The 26275-nt window shown below is 37.3% G+C and overlaps 1 long non-coding RNA gene across 1 annotated transcript; it reads left to right on the plus strand.

The window, feature by feature from the left end:
- Positions 1-5313: 5313 nt before the first annotated feature.
- On the plus strand, positions 5314-9260 carry LOC135417614 (uncharacterized). Its single transcript, XR_010432137.1, has 4 exons — positions 5314-5589; positions 6089-6202; positions 6517-6674; positions 7503-9260. It is a non-coding gene; the product is annotated as an uncharacterized LOC135417614 (long non-coding RNA).
- The last annotated feature ends 17015 nt before the right edge of the window (positions 9261-26275 follow it).

A 26275-nucleotide genomic window follows, 5' to 3' on the forward strand; every position in this document is an offset into this window, starting at 1 on the left:
TTTGCAATCAGTCACATTACAATTAGATTGACAGTAGGCACAGACTTGAGATCAAGGCAATTGCAAACACCTAAGAGACTTAATGTCAGTGGCTATGACCAGTTCTTCTATAATATTATGGATATATTTCCTTTTGATATAGTTGATATGCTTTCAGTGATGATTTTTGTATACTCCTAGTGCTATAAACTTTATCGTGTAAGTATTCACTCTAATTTTTATGACTAACTACATGTTCTTTGCTTAAACTAGCTCTGCATTTTTATTTAATGGATGTGAGACTTCATATTTTGCAACTTAAAACAGTTATTTCCTCTGCTAAGAAAAACACATAATAGTCCATCAAGAGGGTTGTTTAATTTTGTTCACGAATTTTTGAAATGAAAACAGTTAGTAAAAGAAGGTAAATCATCACCTATCAAAGCAGTTCTAATGTTGTCATGACTTACATCAAGCCTGGTAAAATAAGGAAATCAATTATTGCATTGTCTTAAATTCAGAAGTAATACAACTCCCTTCTTACAGTAATACAACATACATAATCTCATCAGCAACACTGGATATATAAATTAAGAGTATACAATTAATCAGACTACTTCCAAATTAATTATGTAAAGAAAAATCTGTAGACAAGAGAAGATTGTATATAACACTACACTTCTCTTTCTGCTAATGATGCACTTTACGTAATTCAGTCTGATTTTAATTTTAAAACAAGGCAAGCTGTCTCCCTAGGGCAGGTTTAGTGATTAATTTTACCAGTATTTTTGGTATCTGAATTATTTTTGTTTATATAAGGCATCACTCTTGTGGCCTTTAGTTTCTCCTGTTGTGTGTATCATGGCGCTCTGCTGTGATCAGTTCCACTTATCCAGCATATTTCAATATATTATATGTAATAGTCTTTAAGGGTCTTTTCCAACCCAAATACTTCTATGATTCTATGCTTGTGTGGATCTCTGGGGGTTATCCTTCTCATAAAGGCATTCTACTTTCAAATATCTGTAGAATACTGTGTTTCCAAAGTCAATAAGTCCCTAAAAAGACACAATGGAGCCCTTTTTAGAAAGGTACAGTTCTCACTTAACACCTCACAGTGAATGAATATGTATCCCTTTGTCTGTCATCAATCAGAAAGGCTGTGATGTGCCATTGGAGTTTTTCTGCTGACAGGGTTGTCCTTCTGACATATATAGCAGCAAAGATACCTGTAATACTTCTTGAAATATTTGTGAATCAAATTACCTATGTTTAGAACACTCCACAGAAAAGTCTATCTTGGTGTTCTGGGCCCTCACCACTGCAGCTGTCCCTTTTTCTCTTTTACTGTTGCTAGTTTGAAATATCTGTACAGCTTTGAGCCAAACTAGAGTGTAGGAATGTTTTTATGAACTCAGTTGCATCTCTTTAGATTTGCTTTCTGTTGTGGTACTTTAAGACACAGGATGGGGTTTGGCCAAAGAATACAGTTAAATTAGAAATAAAGTGCCTTTCTCATTTTACCAAATCATCATTCTAGAAAAGCACATGGGCCTTCTTTTTAAAAAAATTGCCTTAGTATAAAATTAGTCTTTTGTGCTTATCAAATTCCAAAACATTTATGGTCTTTTAATCTCAGACAAGAAAATGTTTATTGATCTGTGAACCAGTAGTGGGGTTTTCTTAATCTTGTCTTGTTTATTCCTAGTATTAACAATTTGTTTCCTGTCATTTGTTTCCTGCATTTTTAAGTCTGAAAATGTCCAAGTTCAAAGGTTACTATAAAACATCCCTATTGCTCATAGATGTCTTACTAATTAATTTTTTGTCATTAAGCCACTGATACTTTTTACTGATCTATGGATTAGGCACAAATTCTCATAATCAACAATATAGTGAGAGGATGGTGGCAGTACAGCTCTGTCTCCCATGTTCATGTTTTCTTTCCCCCCTGCAGAGCTTATACAATGGTGATTTCAAACTACTGTGTGAAGTAGCATTGACATCAGAAGAGCTGCAAATTCAAGGAGACTTGTGAGAAAGTTAATCTATCTCTTCACATTGTATTGTATCTAAATGGGTGCTAGAGGAAAAAAATTAAACTTCGTGGTAATGCTGCTGCTAGGCGAGCATACTGAAGAATTTGGGGGGCAGGGCAGTATCCATTAGAAATGGGCTATAGAGGATTCCCAGCATATTCAGTAGCAAGAATGTGAGAAATACTCTTGGCATTGTACTCGAATGCCAGCAGCAGTAAGAGAGAAAGCAGGCAAGTCATTAGTGTACACTCCTGTATAAGCTCAGGTCTTGATTATCTCTTTCCAGTACCTTCAGAGAGCAGAGGAAAGAAGGCTGCTAAAAGACCTGTCCTTTCTGAGAAAGCTGGGGTGCATAATTATATAGGTTTACCTGGCCTTTTCCAAAGGGACAAATGGCACCACTTCCCCAGTCCCTCTCCTTATAGTCTTTCTGTTCTTCTCTTTTTCCTCAGCTCTCAATTTTTGTAAGTGCAATACTTTTAAAGTCCTTCCTGGTGCAGAGAGTTAAGCATGTCTGGTTGTGTGAGGGGACTGGGTCTCCCTTGCTTCCTGACACTGATAACTTCCTGACGTAACTGCAGACAGTGAGAAGATTTTTCTCAATTTCTTCCTTCTGCACAAAGATTCTTCTAGTCTCAGTGAAATGCAGTGTTCAATCCTACCAAACTGTAGTGCCATGTTTTTAGTCTGAGTGCTCAGGGCCAAATTCAAAACAAATATAGTGTATTTGCATTACATTAAGTGATTATGTTAAGTAATGCAGTAAGATGCATCCCCTTACTAAATAAAGCTGTCCTGCACTCTGTAAGTTTGATTTTGATGAGGCCATTGGCTTTATGACTGCATGAATGCAAGTTTCCTATGCATGTGGCATTTCCTGATGCTCAGATGAGAACATCATGTCAGACATGTTTAATCATAACAGTGTTTATTCCTTTTACTCAGAATGTACCCCCTTCATGACAAATGTATGTAAATGCTGAGATAAAAATAGCATTTGACAAGATAGTTGGGTATGTTTCATTTTATTAACGCATTAGACAACTTATTCTGCTCAAAGTAATGTGTGAATAGTAGATACATATAAGATTAGCATAATTTTTTCAGTCAACATTTGTTCTGTGAGGTTTTTGATTACATTATTTTAATTAAGCAATAAGTCATGACAAGCACAGGATTTCATGGTGAGTATAGCGCTTCTAACAAGGTATTATAAAGCATGTGGGTGAAAGCTGAATGATTGTAACCATTCAAAATGTGCATTAATAATTCCACTAGACTGGCTAGAGTTCCTTTTGGTTTCTTTAATGAAGTATTTATTATTGAATAAGGGAAGCATTTACTGGTCACAGTCATCAGGGCCAAGACTCTGCTCTCAGATAGTGAGAAAGCTTCTTTTGTGTTCTGAAGCCTCCTGTGCTGTCTCTGGGATTAGTTTGCTCATGAAAGCACAGCATAACTCTTAAATAGATTCAGAGCACTCCATAATGTCTGTGAAGGAAGCCAAATGTCCTCTCTAGAATCACATGATGTAGTAGATGTCCTAAGTCAGAAATACTGAAGATAAATGAGATTATAGACCCAAAGGAAGTACATATTTTTTAAATAATGCCTGCCAGTTAGAGATTGCAAAAGTGAAAATGTTTCATTTCTTTGTACCTGTCCACTGGAGGAAAACAAAGGAGAATCCCAAACCAGAAATGCTTTGTATGTAATGCTGGGGGTAACAAGTGTCTGTTTATTTCAAACAGTCATTACATATTTCTTTTGCACTTTCACTTAAAGATGCAAAGTAACTTGGATTTCTATGACTAGAGTCTCAAAGTAATTAAATGTCTTTGTTGTGATTGTGCTCCTGAAATAAAAGGACTGAAGTAAACTGGAGCTTATAGAGCTGTGTTGGGTTTTGATATTACTTTCTGATACTTAAACAGGAAAGAGCAGATGATAATTTCCTATGAGCATGTCAGTGTCGTAGGTCCACTAAATCCTCACAATTTCATAAAATGTTTCATTTTTGTTGTTGTTCATGGTGTGGTTTACTAGTCCTACCTATTTTTAATATTTTTCATAACCATTTCGTTTCCTTGAGTGCCAGTGGTTATTCAGCATTAAAGTTGCAACAAATGACCAGAATGCCATCTGCCATTGATCTGTACTATCACCATTGTGGAAAGTTCCTAGGAGGTAAGTGAAAGTTGATATCCTCTCCTCCCTCCAAAACCAGTCCTCTGGTAGGTACGTGATTCTGTGATACAAGAATATCCTCAATCTTTCCTCATTCTAGCAGGCTGGTCTGAATAACTAGTTGAAATAAATCTTGAGATAGTTCTGAGGTACCTCTTGGTCTTCTTTCATGTAACAAGTCCCTTTTTGTAATGTGTATATGTTATTAATTTCATTGTTCATGTTTTTTAAAATCAGATCTGTGATGAATTATATTGTTGTATTGCCCAACTGATTTACTTATAATGGATATAAACCATTTTAGGAGAATCTTCTAGATGTTCTAGGAGAACAGGTTGGACCCCAGAACTTTGTATGAGGAAGGACCAGGTATTAGCTTGAAATTACTTACAGAGTCTACACAGGACTAAAATATTAGAGTTGGCTTGGTCTGTTTTTTTTTCTTTTATGTTTTTTGTTTGTTTGTTTGTTTGTTTGTTTTTTGAGATCACAGCATCCCACATCATTGAATTATATAATGTCACCACGTGTGACATGCTATATATGACAAAAGAGGGGACTAAACCAGAATCTCAGTGCCAAGTCCTCTGAGAGATTGAAATCTGTCTGAATGTAGGTGCAATGGAAGGGAGAAAGTAGTTGTTTTCAGAATCCAAACACGTGTGCTTTAAGTGATAAAAAACCCTCCAGAATTACTGATTTAATCAGTCTTGTGCCATTCATTGACATCTAAATCCTAAGAGTTCTGTTTGTAGAAAACTAATCTTTGAACCCAGTTTGTTTCTTGTATTAACTGTAGTAATGAGTGTGAAGGTGATTCACTGTTTCTGCATACCTGAAGGTAATACAAGTGCGATGAAATAGGGTTAAAAAGTGTTGTGAGATTTGGTAAGCATTCATGCATTTTATCTGACTTGGGGCATTGAATCCATGGAAACATTGGCTTTTACACATCATTTTCTCATTCACAAAATTAAGTAATTACATCCTGGGAGAAATGCACTGGCATTGAATATACAGTATCCAGACTATGTCACTACAGGTAGCAGATTGAGTTTAACTAGCCATATGGATTGTAATTGTCTAAGTATGATTAATTCATAATGTTTGTTAATTTTATGCCTTATATTATGGTTTGTTACTATAATGTCAGTCTTTTCTCTCCTTTTTTGTTTCTTTTTAATCTAGGTTTTGATGAGAGCCCTCAAGGGATTTTAATCTTATTATGATACTCACTAATGATGTCCTTATATTCCTGGGTCTCATCAATAGCTTGTTCCCCTTGCTGGAAGTTTCACGGAAAAGGGTTCTGAAGTTAGAACAGATGGTGCATCAGTCCATTGCAGAATTCTGTTTTCAGACAGAGGAAAACTTTATATTGAAGGTGGAAATAATGGTTTTCTGCTTAGCTTATTGTAAATTCTAAATGGGGTGATTGAAGACTATAATGATCACTGTTGTTTGATGCCTGTGAGTTTCAACATCTGGCTAATGCCTTTACTAGCTGTAACAATCAGAAAAGGCACTGTAGGCTTTTCTGCTTCTTTCTCTTAAATAGATTATACCTTGTGTATATATATGTTTGTACATATACACACGAATACCTAAGTTTGATGTATGCATATGAAAGTGTGTGTATATACATATACTTTATATATGTAAATCATTGTCTGTATTAATATCTGATTTGCACAATACTGAATTGGAATATTGCATAATAACACTTAGATGCCAACACTAGGCTTTCTGGTTTTATTACCTGAATTTCATTTTCACTTTAACAATTGGAATTACTTTAAATCCCCTCTTTATCTACTCTTGCCCACAGATTCAAGCCATTAACCCAAAGTAAATTAGCAAATATGGCTTTGCTTCTCATGTAGGGTCCAAGAAAAAGCACTAGTGAGACTGACAAAGATGGCCTCTGTAAAGGAAGCTGAAGACCACTTTCTTGGACCTCATTGCACCAACTTCTGTCATACTTGACTTTTCAGCAGGTAACTCACTAAATCACCAAAGTCTGTTCTGTCATTACATTATAATTGACTTGGTGGAATATTCTTAACAGGAATCATGATTGAGAAATAATGTTTTCACAGAGAAGTTAAAAAGTGATTTCTCTCTTTATGTTTTTTCTCTGCTTGGTTTTACTTCAATCTAGATAATGAAAACAGTTTATGAAGTTTCAATTTAGAAATGCAGATGGTATTGTCTTAACTTATTAATCAGCTTGGCCCGTATTCTTGAAACAAATTGACGAAATGTCTAACAGCATTGTACTTTTGTTGTTTTGTTGGGTTTTTTTTAACAGTCTAGCTACATTCAAAAAAACCCTATGGAAACACTGAACTTCAGGCACATGCTGTGAATGCTTTGATTTCAGTGGAACCTTAATCACAGGCTTAAAATATTATGCTGAATTTGGATTGAAATGCCTAAAAAAACACTCAAACAAAATCCTACAGTCTGGTCAGTATCTATCTTTGTCATGAGTTTTTGCCCCTGAAGATGTGATGCTTTGTAGGTTTATGCCACACTGGTCTATGCCACAATGAACTATTCAGACCAGGCTTCTAAAGTACCTGTTGATAAAAAGAGTGGTCAAAGTATTAAGCTTCTGATTAAAGCTATCAGAATCTGACACATTATTTATCCTTAGAGTCTCTATCATCTTCCTTGAAGAAAAGTTTGTGAAGCATATGCTGCTTATATAGGGAATTTGCAATTAGTTTTTAACTAATGACAAGTTTCAGTTCTGTAGTTGCATGACATTAAAGCCTTCATTATTCTTTTTCTGTAGCTTTGTAATTTCAGAATTATCTTATAGTAGGACAAATGTGTACTTACACAGAGTTTTATTTGTAATACAAATCTGAAGAGAATGGCTGTGATGTGTAGAAAAGGAAAGACAATCATAGAAAGCATTTGAAATAACTATATGGGAAGTTAAAATTACTATTCTATATTTCTTCATTCTTTTCAAATTGGCAGTGTATTTGTAACTAATACTGCCTAATGTCAGCCACAAGAGGGTATAAGGATATATGCAAGGGATTCATTTACATGATCGGCTGGAATAGGAGGATGCTGGCAGTAGCTTGGTGATCAAAGGACAATGCTGTTGACAAAATAAAAAATCAGTGATCACAGACAGGACTGTGATTCCTATTAGGTGGGGGGTTTTTATGTTGTAAGTTGCAAGACATTTTGCTCTACACATCAATTTGTGGATTTAATTTCTGTATAATCAAGTTTTATATTGGACTGACACTTTTCTTTCTCTTATTTTCCTCACAGATGTAGTGAATTTCATAGCAACACCTACAAAATAAGGTTTGATGCATTAATTTCCTTTGCAGAGAAACAGTGATAGTGGTATCAAATGCCATTCATCAATAAAATAAAAACACTCTACTGATTCCAACATGCTAAGGTCCCTAAATGGACTTTCATGTGAGATATATGTGTTCCTGTAGTGATCACCAAGACATATAAAATATAAATCAGTACACAGTAAAGCATCTGTGACTTGGTAAGTGGTCTTTCTGTTCTACGCTCCTCTACAGTGCTGGTTAGTTATGCCTTTGTGCCTTCCTCAGGCATCACTGGTTTTTCTCACATGGTGACTACAGTGACTGAGATAATTAACAGAGTTGCTAATGTTTCAAATTAAATTATATCAATTTCAGAGGATCCAAATTGGACTTGGAGCTTCTCAATAGGATGAAAAGTAATCAAAGAAGAAGAGTGTCAAAAGTACTGGAGGGATGGCCAGTGCTACAAAGAGGAATGATACAGCAGCCAGTCTGTTGTGAGTAGCTAGACCAGCTGAATTTGCTACACAATTCTCAAAAGTGGGTTGAAATCCAGGGACATGCTGGACACATCCTACTGTCTGATGATCTAGTAACAGACCAGATGGGGAAAGAGAACAAGATATCAATTTGCAGCATGGTAGGGCCCTTAGTAGGTGTTCATACTCTTTGACCTATTAACTGTTTCCCCTACCTCTTTCTTTACTTTTTTTTGCCACTGCTTCATGACTAACATCTGAAAGGCTTATTGAGCCTTCTCCCCACCAGGCATACAACCCCCCTTCTGTCTGCAGTCCTGGCTTGCTTATTGATGCTTCCAGTTATGGAAACTAAGCTATTTTATATTTTGCAGATACTTCTTGGAAAAAAAAAAAAAAAAGAGGTGCATGTAGTGATTGTTTCTGTGGATTTTCATTTGGCCTAGGATGAGAGAGCTCTAAGAATCAATTGAGGTCTGAGAGAAGCTGATCTCCATAGGGTGTTCATCAATTCTGCTAAGCCACATCTTGCAATATGAGTGCAGAGACTCTCTGGTGGAAAGGTTTACTATACTGAGTCCTATTAACATGCATGGCAGTACTATATCTTAAGATCATAGCATTTTATTGAAATTGCAGTAGGGATGTCTGCCTTATGTCAGGAAGATATAAGCATCAGGGTACATCAGTTCTGCCTTTCTTTCTCTGTGTTTAAAACACATCTAGATCCTTTTTAGCTCAACTCTTGGATAAGTCCCAAGCGATATTTATAAAAAGAGAGTTTCTGCAAAGAGCAGGGCTGGGCAGTAACTGCTTTCAGGGGACTGTGCACACTACATGATAATATAAGTTAGAAACATCTGAAAACATTGTGTCAACTCTAGCCCAACCTTGTCTAGAGAAATAAAGCAATTGTTTGAGAATTTCCATTTCTATATGTCACCTCTTTCTGAAGTAGCTTAGTTTAAAATTCGCAAGAAGACAATCCTTCTTTGTGCGTATTCCTTCTCCTTCCCTTAAACAAATGTTCCAGGATTGTTACTGGGGATGGGGAATTCTTAATACAAATACTGGTTCTTTTTACAGTTTTTAGTGCTATAGGAATGTTTGTAAAATATATCTGTCTGTGTGAGGTTATCAGTTATCTTTAATCTTAAAATCTTATGACTGTTAGTTCTCACAACTAGAAACACTTCTGACTATGACACTATCTTTGTGATTGGAAATGCTGGAATGATCAGGTAAAATAAATTATATTTTCAAATACAATCCAGAACCACTTACTTTCCTTGCTTGGGCTTTTTAAAGGACATATTTCGGTAAAACAGTGTGTGTTGCAAGTTCAATACTTCGAAAGCATCAGCAGCATAACCTCAGAGGAGAACAACAGATTCTATGAATCACAGTGTGAACTCTAGGTAAGTTAAATAAAATTGGTGCATTATGCAAATACCCTTGGGGTTTTGTTTTGTTTTTGGTTTGTTTTGGTTTTGGTGTTTGGTTTGTTTTTTCTTTTGTTTGGGGTTTTTGTTTGGTTGGTTGGGATTTTTTAGTAGATTAGGTAAGTAAGGTGTAATGTTACCTCTAGTTTAATGTCTTATTTTATAGTTCATTTTTAGGGGATATCTTTTAGTTCTTTTTGTCTATGCATTTTCTCTGCATTTCATGTAGGCGTCAATCCATGCTTTTTTGAATTTATTGTTCTTTTTATTGTTTTTTTTTTGTTTATTAAGGCAAACCCTCTTAAACAAATACCAGCAACAGAGAAATTCTGTTAGAATATATTTCAGATATTGCAAGTTCAATGCTAACCTTCTAAATTAAATTTTCTAATGCTTCTTTTTCTACTTATATTTTCTGCACATGGAGTGATCACAAATCATGAACTTACTTGCAATTTATAGCCAGATAAAGAGAAAATGTAGCTATGGTCTGGCATTGTTCTTGTCATTAGGGGCTAAAGCTGCAGCATAAAAGCTATACCAACTTGAATTTAATGTCCTTATGAAGTGACATTAACTTTAAGAATGTGAATACATGTGAACATTTGAGGTTTCTTCATCCTTCAGTGGAGGAGCTGGAAGTCTCTAAGATATCTTCAAGTAAAATAGGATAAATGAATGACTAACATATTACATGTCTATGGCTAAAGGGAATCAGTTTCCAAACTTCAGCTGAAAGGTCTGTTTTCAATAAATGTAAAAAAACCCAAGTCTGCCACAATCCATGATATCCTGCAATAGATGGTGCTTGATGGAGATATTGACCACGGTCAACTGAATCGGTGAACTGTCGTGGATGATAGTGAGGTCAGTGAATTGTGTTACTAGTACTTCTATGCAGTGCACACTTTACATCAGTTTCACAAATACCTTTAATAATATTGGTGTAATCAAAATAAATGTAATCATGGTCAGACTTTAATACATATACAAAATACATATCATTCTATATAAGCAATTGTCCAACACATAGAGCAATCAAATTCATAGCTCAAAAATCTTCACTTTTATGGTGGATCTCAAAATGGGAATTCTTCTCTCTCTACATGTATGTTTGGTGTTTTCTGTGAGGTGCCTGTCATTTTAACAAAAGTGACATGCAGAGTAAAGTGGAAAGGTCCTGTTTCAACCTGGGAAGAGGGTGGGGCAGACAGATGAATTGTTCCGTATTTTCTATGAAATCTTAATTGATTAGACGATCACCTTTATTCACCATAGAAAGACTGTCTTTCTTTATGATGGATACAACAGCAGGAGAGCAAACTGTTGGAATTGATATACTTTGTTGCTTATCTGAAAGGAGATTTTTTGCCCTAATTTTGCACAATAGTAGAAACTTCCTTTAAATCCCATTTTCCTAACCAGCGCCTAGAATAGCTCTTGTTGTTAGATTCTAAGGACTCTATTGTGGCTTTTAAGCCAGAGCCCGCAGTAGGGGTTGTGGAAGGATGCACCGCCCCCAAGAAACTCCTAGAGGGTTTGTACTTGAGGACAAATCTGATGATAGAATTTAAAAATGGAACAGACCATTGTAGATCACCCAGTCCTCCTATCTGCCAGTGCAGGATTTTCCCTCCCAGATATTCTTAATGCATTGTTTGATGTAAAAGTCTCAACTCTGGGAGTTTCCAAAGCTTTGCTTGGAAAATTTTTGCCTCCTTTTTTCCCTCAGAAGTAGGAGGACACAGCAGCAGCCATGACCATGTCTTTTAATATATATCTGTGTGTACTTTGGACTGGCTTCTGCCTGCTGGCTGGTGTGAATAGGGGGCAGATAGATACGACATTTTGCTTTACAGTCTTCAGATGACTTAAACATACCACGTGATCCCCATGCCCTAGGAGGAGATTTGGAACTGCCTTAAACCATCACGTCCTTTAATGAATGTCTCAGATTGTGTAAAGTGTGATCTAAAGTGTAATTGCTCAGTTCTGTAATGCAGTACAGTTAATTTGTGGTTCAGTCAGAAAATTTTGTCCTAATTTTCTGGGTGTTGATTACTCTCCCAACCAGTGAAATTGGCTTGAATGTTCCAGTGCATTTTGTTTACTGTTGAAAGGCTGATAAAACTCTCATGTATTACTTCTTTTTTTGGAGAATAATAGAAGTGCATTCTTCAATCTTGGTAACTATTAATATATCAGTCTTCCAGAAGTATTTTGAAAGATTTCAATTATCAGATATTTCACAGCACTATTGTAGGTGCCATTGGAAAGCAGACACTGAGTTTTCAGAAGTAATTCAAGTCTGCGGTGTAGATGAAACCCCAGTCTGGCAGAAATTACCTTGGGTTTAACACTGTTACACATAAGCAATTCTATCAGATTTATAAATATCAACTCAGAGCTTGATGAATCCATGGGATAAACACGTTAACACTGAAGTATGTTGGCATTTGCATTTCAGGCAGTGTCTATCAAGTCTCCAGTGTCTTTGGATTAATGTTATGAGTAGTGTAAATGGGACTCTGTTCCGTAAGGAGAAGTATGGGAAGTCAGTGTCAACAAAGTCTGCCAGTAGTGACTTTAATAGTCATAGAAAAACCTGAAGGTGCCATGAAGATTAAATTTCCATTGGTGTATTTGCCAGTGGTCTTTGAGAATCAGTATATGAAACAATATGAAGTCTTTAATTCAAGTGATTGGAGCTTGATGTTCAGCAAATACAATTTAAAGGGGTTTTTTTTTCCAGTTTCAAAAGAAAAAGGGTGTTAAGCCCTACTTGTCTACATGTTCTTAAGTAGGGAAAATTTCTCTAACAGAACTAGCAAAGAGAACTATGTAAGTAGAAGTGGTAGAAGCAGATGAAAATCCACTTAAAATGGAAAATGGGCCATTTCCTTGATCCTGTGATATGCACTACACCTGAGAAATCATCAAGATGTTTTCATTGAGTGCGTATTTTGCAAGATATGCAGGACATAATTGTTCAGTTGATAAACCACTGTAGTGTTTTGTAGGAAAAAAATTGGTTTTACTTGGATTCTCTATGAGCCTTGTTCAAACAAACATTGCAGCTACTTAAGAACATGCAGGTGACCATGGTGATGAGGTTTTGCTTCTTTTAGTGAAGTTCTGTTAGCACCAAGTAATGAAGGTATTTCAGTAAGACTTCCAGGAATTGAAATTAGCCATTTTTGAGCAGTATCTTTATCTACAGTATCCAGAGGTGACACTGTGTGAATACACTTGACTCAGACTGGAGCTAATAGATAAAATTACCAGATTAATCAAAGCATCAGGCTAGCTTGCTGCAAAAGAAATGTTTAATTTTAGATGCAAAGGTATTTTGTATTTTAAAGCTATAGACAGACTTGAGGTACGAAGGCCAGATCTCAATATCTGTAGTTCTTTGTCAGTTTAATTAGCTGTTGTCTGTCTTCCTAATAGTTTCAGAGTCTGATTTCATGTATTCCAGGTTGATTGCTTTGGCTCCTGAGAAGAACCACAGAAGAGTATCTCCACCAAAAGTCAAGTAAATTTTAGAGTTGTTCTCAACAGGGATTTTCTGTCCACATCATTGTCCTCCTTCATTTTGTGCCACTTTCATTTTCCAGGTAGAAAAAGTACATGGAGCATTGCATAATTCCTGAACACAATTTCTTTCCAAAAGAGGTTCCAAAACCTCTTTCAGACTGTGTGCCTCTCTGCTTCCTGTTAAGTGGCAAAGACTTAATGGTTTTCATGGTCTGGGAGTGAAGATATAGGTGCCTTTCTATTTCTGTGAAATTGCAGCACAGACAGGATGATTCTTTATCTGTATATTCTGCAGTTTACTTATCATTTGTTTACTGTTTGCAAAATATTTTGAAAACTGTATGTACCTACATTTCCCAGCAGTTCCTTTACTACGTTTTGCACACTTCTACTCACCCCTGCAGTGACCTCATGGGCTTTCTGCCATCTGTCATTGTTCCTTTATTCTAATGTATGGTGCAGTCTCTTGTAATTTATGACTTTGCCTGATATTTATTAGATAGACAGGATTATTGCCCACAGATGGCTGTGGTTCACAGCCAGAGGCATCATCACAGAACTAGTGGGAAGAGATTTATTCATGTTGCCATGTGACTTCTACTGTAATCTAATTTTAGCTCCGAGTTTCTCTTGATAAGTTAAAATGAAACAAGAACTCTGGGTCAAATTTTTTCTTACATCAAGTGATGCAGTTCCATTGACTTCTGTTGAGTCATACCTGTATGGTGGGAAATTAGCCCTCCATTTTTTTCCTTAGGAAAATAAAATATATGAGAGTACATTTTAACTACAATGCACATGTGCAGTTACAAATATTTCTGCACCTTTTGAGCAGAAACAACAGAAAAGATTTATAAAGTCATACAGTTGTTGCCGGTAGATGACATTGTCTGCCAGCTTTCCATTTTCTCTGCTTCTTTTTATGGGCCACTGGAGTCATATATTCTGTCGTTCACAGTGTGAGACTCGGAACATTTCTTTGGCAAAGTCAGGGAGACTGGTGTGTTGAAAGTGAGCCAACACAGTCAGGTGGTTTCATTTGTACTTGATTTTGAGACTAGTTCTTGCAGCAGATAGGACATGAAAATTGTGTTGTATCTCTTTGGTGTGTTTGTTTCATTGCTAGTGAAGTAGTCGCTTCTGGGAAATTTAAGCGATCTCTTTGATAATAAATACACTGAGTGAATCAGTGGCTTTTCTAATATTTACATATTCTATTCAGTATAGTGCACCCTTAAGAGGGTCTCTGTTATAACACTACGACTACCAATACACAAATTAAAGTGCCTGCCGATTTCCTTGCTGTAGACTGAAGTAGAAATTTTCAGCCTCCAGATTGTAATCTATAGGGAGTTTATTAGCAGTTGGGCTTGGGAGGAATGGCACTTGAAACAAAAGCCATCTGGAATACACATTAGGAGATTCTGCTACAGGAGAGCTAGGAACAGAAACAGGCATAGGAAAATGCTGCATTTTCACCCTGCAAAGTGCTAGGTGTCCTTTTAATTGCACCAGGAAGTCAATGGGAATTAGGAGCACTCTGCAATTTTAGCTTTATGCTGTAATTCAGGAATGCCATATGTAGTTAAATATGTTAGACTAAAGGATCGCGTAAGTAAATGTGCTAGGTGAAGTTCTGCCAGCAGAGTTGTAGCATTGATATAAATTCCCACTGTTTGTCATTACTACTTTCATTACAACAGAGATGATGTTAGTAGTATTTTTAATGTTTTGCTTTTCTGGATTGAAGCAAATCTGGCCTGACACTTTTGAAGTGCAAATCTGGCCATACTTTCTGATGTGTATGTTCCCTATATTTTGATAGTGGAACTTTAAAACCATTACTCTCTTTCCTTAAAATGGCACAGTGTGGGTAACAGTAAGAATCTAATTTCCATTCTACTCCTTGTTGTTCCAACCTGGTTTTCAAAGGTGCTTTTTATAGATGAGAGAACGAAAAGGTAAAGAGAGCATGCTTGCATGTGAAGGGTTTGCAGTTGTTTGCTTTTCCAGTATGAACTCAACACCATTTTGTCGTTCTGTGGTCACTAAAGTTGAACCGGCATAGAAAAGAATGCAATGTATGCCTCGCTGAAGGCTATAAAGCCTGTGTAGATGGGTCAGTGCATCTATGTACAAGTTCACTGTTTCAGGTGCAATGCCTGCAGGATTTGACCCTACAGAAAGGCATCTCCTCACCCTTTACTACAGACATTTCTAGAAGGCACAGGCTAATTTCAGATTTGACATGTCAAGGCACGGAGAAGAGTCATTGACATAGCAGGTGCACTTAAATATAACTGCCTAATTATACAGTGATGCAAGTTTGCTCCCAAGAAACTAAATGTACAGTGCCGTGGAAAACATGGTATCTGCCTGTCATGCTGTTAAATAGAAAAGCAGTCTTCAGCAGTCAGGCACGTTTCATGTATGAAATCATAAAAATCATGGTGTGATAAACATCTGCATCATACCCATTCTTAATTGAGTATGTACACTTATTTCCCTTCTGCAGACTTGGGGGATTGTAACATGTATGCAGGTTGTTCCAGAGTAACATAACTTCTGAAACCTGACTAGGTATGTTAAGGTCTGATTTCAAGCTTATTTGTATAGTTTTGATTAGAAAGTTCTGCAGTAGAATTTCTGAATCATTTAAAAATTGTCAGTAAGAGTGGAGGATAACAGCAATGTTGTTCTGCAGCTACTGTTAGTCTAATTCTGGCACACGGGAAAATTCATTGTTGACTAAATCTAAGCAGAGCCTGGAGTGTGGTGGCTTGCAAGGGGTGTGAGGCAGATAGTTTACTAACATGGTTCTGGCTCGAGGGCATGTTCCAGTAGCAGAAGTGTTTTCTTGCCCTTCCCACACGCCCTATAGCAAAGTTCTTTTTTTTTCCATTGGCAATTCTGTCCTAGACTAATAATGCTTTATCTTAGCTGTTAAAGTCTCGGCAAGCAAGCAAATCTAGAGAAATGGGAAATGTAATAAAATATCATCTCAGCTGATAATCAGAGAACAGTTGTTACCTATGGAGAAAATCTGAGTAGTAAATAATAGCTATTGCATCTGAAATAGATGGTGTTATTTATTAATTTACTTGCACCGTGAAGTACAGGCATTCATAATCCTGCCTTACATGCCAAATGCTACAGAGTAAGATTGCAGTAGGTCTGTCCTTTCCATCTTTTGCCAAGTGTCCAGTTCAATATTGGTCACATTTACCAATTTTTACTGTACAGTCAGCCTTCTAGGGTTTTTCACCTGCTTTTGCTGTGCTTTCTTCTTTACACTGACCAAAATTGTATTTAGCTAGTAGGGTTGACTCTGCAATGTTAACATCGTTCAGAATTGCAATAATTGAACCCAATAATCAATAAATATTTTGAGAAAATAGATATTGCCCAAACAGCCATTACAAAATTCACTGAATTTGCTTGGTGCTCTCTGAAGTACCCCTGCTGAGAAGTAAAATGTTCCTATAATATACACATTCGGTCTAAGATTATCTAATTAATGACTAACTTTAAATGTCATTTTCTCTTAGCCATGATGGAGAAAGGTGTTTTTTCTGGATTGCTTTGAATATTTGTTTTGTCTTTCAGTAACTCCTTTTCTGCTCAAAACAAAGACAGTGAACAACATCTAACAAAGAAGATGAACATTCATAGTGTATCTTTTTAATATCTGAGTTTGAGAACTATCTTCAGTGAGATACTTTGGTGTTCTCATATCAATCAACCAGACAAATATTGCAAAGTGAAGGGAGTGACTCATGTGCTCACTTTTGGTATATTCAGCCAAAATTACAGAGCTGAGCAGATCTCATCATTTCTTGCTTTCCAACACTGTCTCTGGCTCCCAGCATCACCTCACCATCATCACCCTGCCAAGAATTGCTACATTCATCAGTTGCTAAAATGTCATACATGCAGAAACCATTCATCAACCCCAAACTTACCTTATATAGGCTTTTTTTTTAAGGCAAGCATCAATCCCATCTCATTTCTGTTGCCCATATCCCTTTATATACTCACTCTGTAAGATCCTGCTGCCATCTGTAGCCAGTGCTTAAGCCACAAATTAATTTGAGTCAAGATACTTCCTTTGGAAGAGAAAAAGATTTTGTCTGTTTTTTTTCATGTTAGTCATAACCTGAAGAGTCTGTCCTGGAAAATCTACAGAGCTGTGAAAATGGACTCCTTTATGAGCAAGAAATACAGCAGCTGATTATTGTGTGACCTGGTATAATTTCTGGGCCAAGGATTTATATTTATGTCTTTATTCTCATGTATTTTTCTACTTTATATTCAGTGTTGTTTTTCTGACATCAGTTCTTTAAAATTATGTTTTAATTTGTCAGGATTTTATTGCAGTTTGCTACAGTTCCTCCCCAAATTTGACTAAAATATTGCTGTGCCTAGTTTTTCAGATTCTCCAAAGAATTTTGCTAATTAATTTGTTGCTTACCAAATGTTGATTTGCAGGTCACATTAGAAACACCTTTTTTATTCATCTTGTAGCTATTTAGAAAATAACTATATACTAAAATATAACTATTTTGTTGTTTACTGCTGTTTGGTGAGGCTGTGTATGTCCATACTGTAGACATCTTGCTGAGCACAGTTTTGTGCAAGGCTGAATCCTTTTAAAGACCAAGGAAAACTTTGGGGAATCCTGTCTTTTATGGAAGAGAGCAGTTTGCTGCTCTTCACAAGACTGCTAATTCTGGTCATAGCCATAGAAGGTGTAATCACAGCCTTTACTGGAAACCCTGTGGTTTCCTGGGCACTTGCTACTGCCACACAGTGAATACTTTTCTTGCTGCACAATGGATCTGTCCTTTTCATTGCTCGACAGTCTTCCTCCTCACACCTTCAAACAAATACCGTTGTTTCCTGGAGAAAGAACATTAAAAGGGTGAGGTAGCATTCACTTTTCCAAATGACAGAGATGTCTCCATAGAGCTCTGTCATGCTAGAGGGCTCATTCTACTATACAAGCACTTCCTCCTAACGTAATCAGGAAAGGGCAGCTACGCGTAATTTCATGTTTTAAGTTGTGAGATGGTTCTTGGCTCTTTAGAAGCACAGTTCATTCCAAAGACAGCAGCAATTTGTTCCTGATGTTGAGACTACACCATCTTCCTCTACCCTCCCCTCCTATTTTAAAGGGAAGGGCAGAGGTGAATTCTCAAGACAATTACTGATTATTAAGTTTTCATTGAACTAAGAAAACTCTGCAGGTGTTTAAAGCAATTTGCTCGCACTGTTCAAAAGTGGGGAAGGTTTCAGTTGATCAGATCCAACCTGGTCAGAAAAGCTAATGGAAAATGGTAGGAATTACAATCTAGAAAGGTTCTGGAACATATCAGTAATTAGACCAAAACTGCCATCATTTTTAAGTCAGAATTTTTTTGCAAAGTTTCTGCTTTTGTACTTTGTAGTGAGTTTCAGAGCAACTCACTTGAGTTTTTTGAAAACTTTTTGGATCAAATTGCTCAGCTGTGAAGAAGAGAAGGCAAAAGGAAAACCGAAGCTTTTGAACAGTGTACAAGACATGGTCTTTAGCTGCAAATTCAGATCTGGGTCCAGCTTTTGAAATCCTGAAAGTTGTTTTCTCTTTGAATCCAGACTTTTTGTTTAGGTGCACAAAGTAGTTCTAGCAGCTTTTATTCAGGCCTTATTAGGAGCATAATTTTTTTATGAAAGAGGAATATGAAATTGATTCTTTCTCCATTTATTTTATAAGAAAATCATATATCCTATGGGGCAAATGAAAACTAAGTTTAGATGCTGTATCTACACCAATGGACAAGTGTAATCACCACTATTCAGACAGTAAAGGCCACATCCAGATTAAGTACTTGCGTGGCACATAGGGAGAGCGCATGCACACAGCCATTATTCTGTTTTGGTGTCCAGACCTAGGAAGGATGGATATCTGGGGATCAGGGCTATGGATTTACTCACATAATAAATGGAAGGCCTTTTTTTTTTTTCGTCTACAGTGAACTTGTGTGTAGTCGCGCTACAAGAAGTGACTAAATCAAAGACTATGTCTCCTAATCCTTGGGTACACACATCCCAGCTCTGAGTTTGGAAACATGGCCTTTTTCCATTGATCACTTGGTAAATATCTTGCCTGACCTCAGACAGTAAAATTTATTATTTGTGAAAGTTTAAGAATGGGACTACAGTGCTGGATGTTTATTGTATTATTGTTACTAACATGTTCATAAGGTCATCATTAAAGCTTCTCTGTTATTGTTGTTTTCCTGTTCAAGGCTTCCCGTTCATTACAGGATTGCCTGCCAGTGCCAGTCTTCTCAGTTCTGTGAAGTATATTTAATTTGCAAATGGAAGTGTCTGGGTTTTAAACATGTTAACAGGAAGCATATCATATAATGGGTATTGTATGAAGAAAAGTTCCTCATTTGTGTTTTTCCACACGAAGAAAGAGTGGTGGTGTATTATGTTTAAGTTCAGTTGAGTTATCCATATAGTAAATTACATCTGATTAAATTAAGAACCTGGAAATGGTTAATGGGTTCCCATTTGCCATGCCTTCTCCTACTAGCAGAATGTCCTAGGCCCTGCAGTTTATTCTTCCTTCAGGAACACCATCTTTGACAACACCTTTTGCACTGTATTTCCCCATACTTTACACACATTATGGCCACCTCACAGTTCTCCATTGTTAAAAGTTTTTGGTCTCCACAAGCCATACTATTTCTAGGATACTCAAGACTCCTGAGCAGAAGTTTTGATCGACCTAGAAGAGTGTTGTTTCTAGACGGTTCTTACTATCCCTGCCCCCCCTTTTTCCTTTTTTATTTATTTCCTCCAGGAAACCCAAATATTAGGTTCAAGATGTTTTTGAGAGTTTAGTTAGAGGCATTATCAATCTCCCTATTTCCTTCAATTATTTTTTACTTAGTTTGGTCCAAAGTAGCATGGGAAGCATCACTGATCTGGATTCAGTTTTCATTCACAATCAAAAACTAGAAGATTTTACAAGCAAACACTATTTCTCCTTCAGGTTTGTGCTTATTCATATTTGGAATTTGGCATTTTGGTTAATTAATGCTTTTCGTTTTTCACTTGAAATAGGACATGAAATGAAAGAAACTATGATCATGGAAATTTCTGCCTGCAGCAAAACCAGTATGTCTAGGGGTTTCAGACATGCCCATATTCCCTTCAATTAAAAAAAAAAATTCAGACCAAAGCAAGTAAGAGACTTTTGAGGTAAGTCTTACAATAGTACTTAAACTTCTGGATATGAGTCTGACCCTATGGCCCTTTCAGATTTGGTCATTTCTATTGCTATGGGCCAAAAATATTTATTGAAAGTAACATGTTTTTTGTGTTCAGCTTTGTTCTGTTTTCTAGCTAGTTGATTATCTCATGGAATTTAGTAACCAATTGATCAAAGAAAAAAGAGCAATACAATTTCCTTCATATTTACTTCCTTGAGCTAATACAAGTTTACTGTTTGGTCTGAAAAAGTTCCAGGTGCTAAAAGGGAAGTGGATACTCCTTTCCAGATATGAACTAGTTTCATACAGTAAGAGGAGAAGCAGCAACATGTTTTGGACAGGTACTGCATGATTCAGGGAGGTTTGCAAGTCGTAATATTGAAGTCCAAGTGACAGTAATCAACAAAGCAGTAGGAATCCAAAGCCCATAGATGGTACAAGCACAATACAGAATCCACAAAACAGTGTTGCTTCTTTGGCATAACTGAGTTGTGAATCTGATTGTTAATAATCTAAATTGAACTTACAAAATACTTTGTATTTGTGCGTGTGGAAGGATTCTGTTGGGCATTGGCTCAGTTGTTATTGAAATGCATTTCTCTTTGGGCTAGAAAGCAATAGCTGTTCTGATGAAAAGTATTGTGGAGATGTTTGCTGCTGGCACTGGGGAAATGGTGACACAGCAAACAGCTGTTCATTTCTCAGTATGGGCCACATCAATCCCAGCAGTGAGTACTCATTTCCTTAGTGAAAAATGGCGGCCTGGGAACACAGTGCATTTAGCATATGGGGGATGTAAGTATAACATTAAGTCACCAGCATTGCTATCTATAGTTTGCCAGAATTTATGACATATTTTTGTTATAAATTCGGGGGACTGGGGAGAGTTATACCTCTGTGAGGTGTGGTGCCAAATAACCTTTCTGCCTGAAATAGTATTGTCTGTTATGGTATGATATTGTACTGAAAAAGTAATGTAGTGCTACCGGTAAGTTGTGCAAGAAGTAATAGAGTTAAGTTTTGAATTGGAGTTTTGCAATTATTATTTTTCGTTTCCTTAAGGATTATGTTCTTCTTGACTCTTGAGTTGGTGGGTTGAAGTGAAAGCATAAAACCAGTTGCAAAATTTATATCTGGCAAAGTTTTTCTATAAGGAGAAAATGGGAGATAACTGTACTCATGAGATGGTAAAGCTGATGGAGGAAATGAAAGAAAAGTTACTGCTGAGTAGGTACATGCTGGTCAGATAAGGATGATCCCACCCTTCAGTTCTAACTCCTGCTTCTGCAAACTCTTCAGACCACCCTTTTAGTTGATGTGATTTACATGATGAAATATAGCTAGGATTGGGCTTGAGAGACAACTGAGTACCTCTAGGCAACTTCTGAATATGTGAATAGAGCCTAGGCTAGGAGCCCTAGTTTCCCCTTTCCCCTGAGTTGAATTGTTTGCCAGAAACTCGCCTCACCTGCTTCACCCTTGTTTTCCATCCCAGTCTCCTCCTTACCCTGGTGGGAGGGGAATAGACAGCCATTGCCAGGAGCTCAAAGAGCTTGCTCCTGGAAGTGGTCCCAATGTGGAATTGCTCCTGGAGATGAAATTCCCCATTCCACGCCCTGCACACCTGCAGAGGCCTGCCTGCCTTGCCAGCTCTCGCCTTGGATGTGTCCTCAGTTCTGTTTCCTTCATCTCCCAATCCCCTCTCCTTTATCCAGCACAGCTGCAGGGGGTGGCCATGGGGCCTGCCTCCTGCTGGCTCCCTGGAAGGGGAAAATTCCTTTGTTCCACTTTTGCCTTATGGAAGCTGAGGTATAGGGACCTCAGATGGGCAGGGTGGGAAGCCTGGACAGAGGTGAGTCACTGCCTCTCAGCGCTATCTGCTCTGTTTCTGTTCCTCCCAGTGGCAAATAGCTGAATAGCCTAATAAATAGCTAAATAGAGAGAGGAGTTTGGTAAACAGTATGCCAGAAAGCTGATTTCTGTCTCCGAATCCTATAAATTGTGTAACCAATGATGTCTTTCTGAGCTTGCGGTGAGGGCAACTTTGTAGTCCATGCAGGAGGCAATTGGAGGATGCTGGGTGGGGCAGGGAGCTGTGCAGCCAGGAGCACATTCCCTGTCAGGCAGGGGCTCCTTTGCTGGGAATGGAAATGGTGGAAGAGTGTTTTGTTCGTGCTGTTGTAAGGTTTTCACCTTGAAGGCAGTGAGCCTGTAGGGGACCAACCCGCTTTCCCTAGAGCAGCAGGGAGACATACCTCAGTCTGAGAGGGGACTATGAGCTCTGTCCAGGCACCCAGAAAGCTGGGGCATGTGGAGCAGCAGCAGCCAGCACCTGACGTTTGCCCTTGACCAGACAGTGCTTTCATGGGGCAACCCACAACAACATCATGAAACTCCCCCTTCTCTAGCAGTACCCTGGAAATCCAGGTCACACCCTGTGCTTTCTTCCAAAACATATTTTCCAGGTCTACTTTAACATCCTTGCAGTTCCTTGGGAACTTCCATTTCTATCTGCATGTATTGTTCCCACCCATTCATAAAGACTTCCACTTTGGTGAATGTTCCTTTTCATTTCTGATGGACACACAGTTCCCTGAAGAACCTACCTGTGATGTTCAAGAGAGAATCTTGCAGGCATATTAAGGGATCTGTCTTTTCACTAGTGAAGTAAAGTAAAAATATGCTATCACTAGTATGCCGATTTCATTTGTATTATAGCACCTCAGCCTTGTAATTAGGTAAATTGTGCTGAATTCATTGGAGTTATTTAAACCTAAACGTTTATTCAGTAGCTTTGATTTAACCTTTTCATCATTTACTTGTTTGCAAGAGTTATCTGTTCTGCATCCACCTGGAGCTTTCATTTTATTATACTTCGTGATCTAAAATTTGGCTAAAAGAAAAACCCTCAAGGTTGACAAGGACTAGGATTGACAGAACTATGGCTCTTTGAAATCCCTGTTGTCCATTTAAATTTTAATGTTTCTATCATTTGTTCCTCAGTGTAAATTAACAGCCATGGCAGTGTGTTGGGTTTCTTTTCTGAAGTCAAGACTTTAAATTTAATTCAATAGCCTAGATTTACAGCTATTCTATATTTCACAAGGCAGAATCAATAATGTGACTGAAGTGAAGAAGATAAAAATTTATGGTATCTTGCAATTTAATGGTTGAAAAGATGCAATTGGAGAGATCATAAATTGTGAAGGAGTTTATGCTTCATTGCTCCTGATTCAGTGCTTGCTGTTAGAACTTGATTTGTGACTATTCACAAGGTGTGATTAATGGTGTGATCGATGCTTGCTTCAGTGCAGTAAAGCAGTTGTAATGCTCTTCATTAGAATAAATAAAATAAATTGACTGAAGCTTTATAAAAACTGTGTAACATTTAAAATCTAAAATGTCAATTTTTTTTTCCTGTTACAATTTAGGTTTCTTCAGGCAGTTTCCACCTACATCACATCACTCATTGTCATTCTTTTTGGATATTATAGAAATCCATGTGGGTTTGGGTTAGCTTTATGCAAAGCTCAGTGAAGAGGAAAAAAAAAAAAGAGTTGAATAGGTCTGACTAGAGACTAAGATTTTCTGGCGGCTGTATTTTGCCATCCTTTAGCACATACATGTTCAAAGAAATCAAGGCAGAAAATGACTCTTCCATACACAACTCTACTGAAACCAATAAAATTTAATAATTTTCATTGGTTTTAAATGGAATGGATGTATGAGTGGGGCCCTAGCAGAGACAACGAAGATAAAGAGGCCTTTTTGATTGGTGTTTTTTTGGTTTAAGGATATTCTTTACATAATCCAATGCTATCTCACAGTATGCTCTAAAACAGACAGGGGAATATGAGAAAACTGCAATAGCCATGAAAGACAGTAGAATGTAATGATTTTGATGTTGTCATTTGAAGAATTGGGCTCCAGGAGACACAGAAAAGAAATAGGGTAGAAAATGCCCTAGGATGCCTTGTGCATGCCATTTAAGTCCCCTGCAGTATATGGATCATATTGAAGTTTTAAAAGTATAAACATGCTGTGTAAAACCTGGGGAGTTAAGAAATTGTACTGTGAAACTTAGGGAAGTAAAATTCTACTGTGGTTTAATCTAGACCTCTTTCATTTGCTTTTGTTTGCCTTATTGAGAGATAAGCCTGAAATTAGGCAGAAAAGTTTATCAGATTTCTACTGTGCTCCCTTGCTCTGATTTTCTTTAGTGTCCTTTGTCATGATGCATGTAGAGATTTCAGGTTTGTGTTTGATTTTAAGAAAAACTATAGGTAAATCTAAAGCTACTAAACAACAAAGCACCATTTTAACAATGGCAGTGAACTAAATATTTCCTATAATTTTTGTATCTTAATATATGCTGTAGCAACTCTAGGCATCAATGATCATACATTTGCTGATTGGAATTGCAAAGAGAATGAAAAATGTAAGGAATCTAAAAATGTTTTTGAAACATACAACTATGTCAAATTAATGTTTCTATTACTGCACACAGTATTTACAGACTAGCAGTTGTCATTTCACCAAAAAAAAATAAAATCTTAAGATAGATCATATTCTGTCTGTCAGCAGTCTGGCAGAGATTCAGATATTAACTACAACATGTTCTGACAGTAAACACGTAAAATGTGTGAGACTATAATGCAAGTAGATAAGCTTTTTTTTTGTAGATGATTTTTGCTCCCTCACTGTCAGCTGAAAAGCCAGTAATTCACACACACATGCGAGTTTCTGTGAGTCATGAAAACTGGGTTTGGTAAGAACAGACACAATGTAGCTCAGCCACAGACCCCAGAGCATTGTAGCTAAAAGACCCCAAGAACCACAGTGCTGTAGTGGGCATAGAGGCATAGTTACATGTGGCAGTCATGGTTACTTGATCAACTGAATTTGCCTCTATCCAGCCACTATCCAAAAAGGTAGGGCCGTAAGGAGATGTGAAGCTCTAGTTGTGCTTAACAAAACAGAAGGTTGACCCAACCTAAAACTCTACCTATTGTGTGTCAGGAAGAATACTTGTGTCCCCACTTGTTTAGTTTGACTGTGGGTTTTTTTCCACCCAAGGAATTGATGACCTATCCAACCTATTATGCTTATTTGAGAAGTAGCTATAGCACGGAGCCCTTGTTTTACTTTATCATTACCGAAATGCATCATCAGTCTTATTTTACAGGAAAGAAGACTGAAGCACTGAACAATTTCTCCAAAATCATAGGCCAGATTTGCTGCTCTGTCCTTTCCACCATCTCTTTGGACCTGTATCATACTTACAGAATCATAGAATAAGCTGAGTTGGAAGGGATCTGCCTGTATCATCAAGTCCAATTACTGGCTCTGCTCAGGACACCCCAAGAATCTTGCCATGTGCCTGAGAGCACTTTTATGTCCCTCTTGTCAGTGGAGAAAGCCACACCCATTTATAAGGAGTGCCAGAAAGGATGCCATGATAGGATTTTGTTTGGGACTTTTTGTTTACTTTCAACTATTAAAAAAATGAATTTCTGTTAAATGAGTATGCTTTCCATTACTTAGGCAGTTTGCAGGTATATTCAGCCTGAAACACATGGGCTGTATGTAAACAGAAGATTTTGTTATTAGGCTGATGAAAGATCATATCACTGTGAGGGCAGACCCTATTTCTTCAAATGTGATATATGGTAAGAGAATGGATCAGATTAGGCTGGGTACTGAAAGCAATATGACAATACTGAAGAAGCAGAATATTATCATGTAAGGGTTTTGGGAGGGCTGAGCCATTGCACCTTAACTGCTGGTCTTATCTAATCTGACTTCAGAAACAGCTGGACTGTGCTGTGCATGAACATCCTCAGCTGGCTCCACCAACACTGAGGGTTTCACCTGGCAGAGGATGCTTTTGTGGAAGAGGAGAGGGTTTAAATTGAAATAGCTCTTCTACACTGCCTTTCACAATGGACTTTTCTTTTTTTCTTTTTATTCTTTTCTTTTTTTTCCCGATGAATGCCTTTCTGCAGTCTAACTTAGTTCACTTCAAAGTGGACTAAA

Source organism: Pseudopipra pipra, chromosome 7 (genome assembly GCF_036250125.1).
Source record: "Pseudopipra pipra isolate bDixPip1 chromosome 7, bDixPip1.hap1, whole genome shotgun sequence".
Classification (NCBI taxonomy): domain Eukaryota; kingdom Metazoa; phylum Chordata; class Aves; order Passeriformes; family Pipridae; genus Pseudopipra; species Pseudopipra pipra.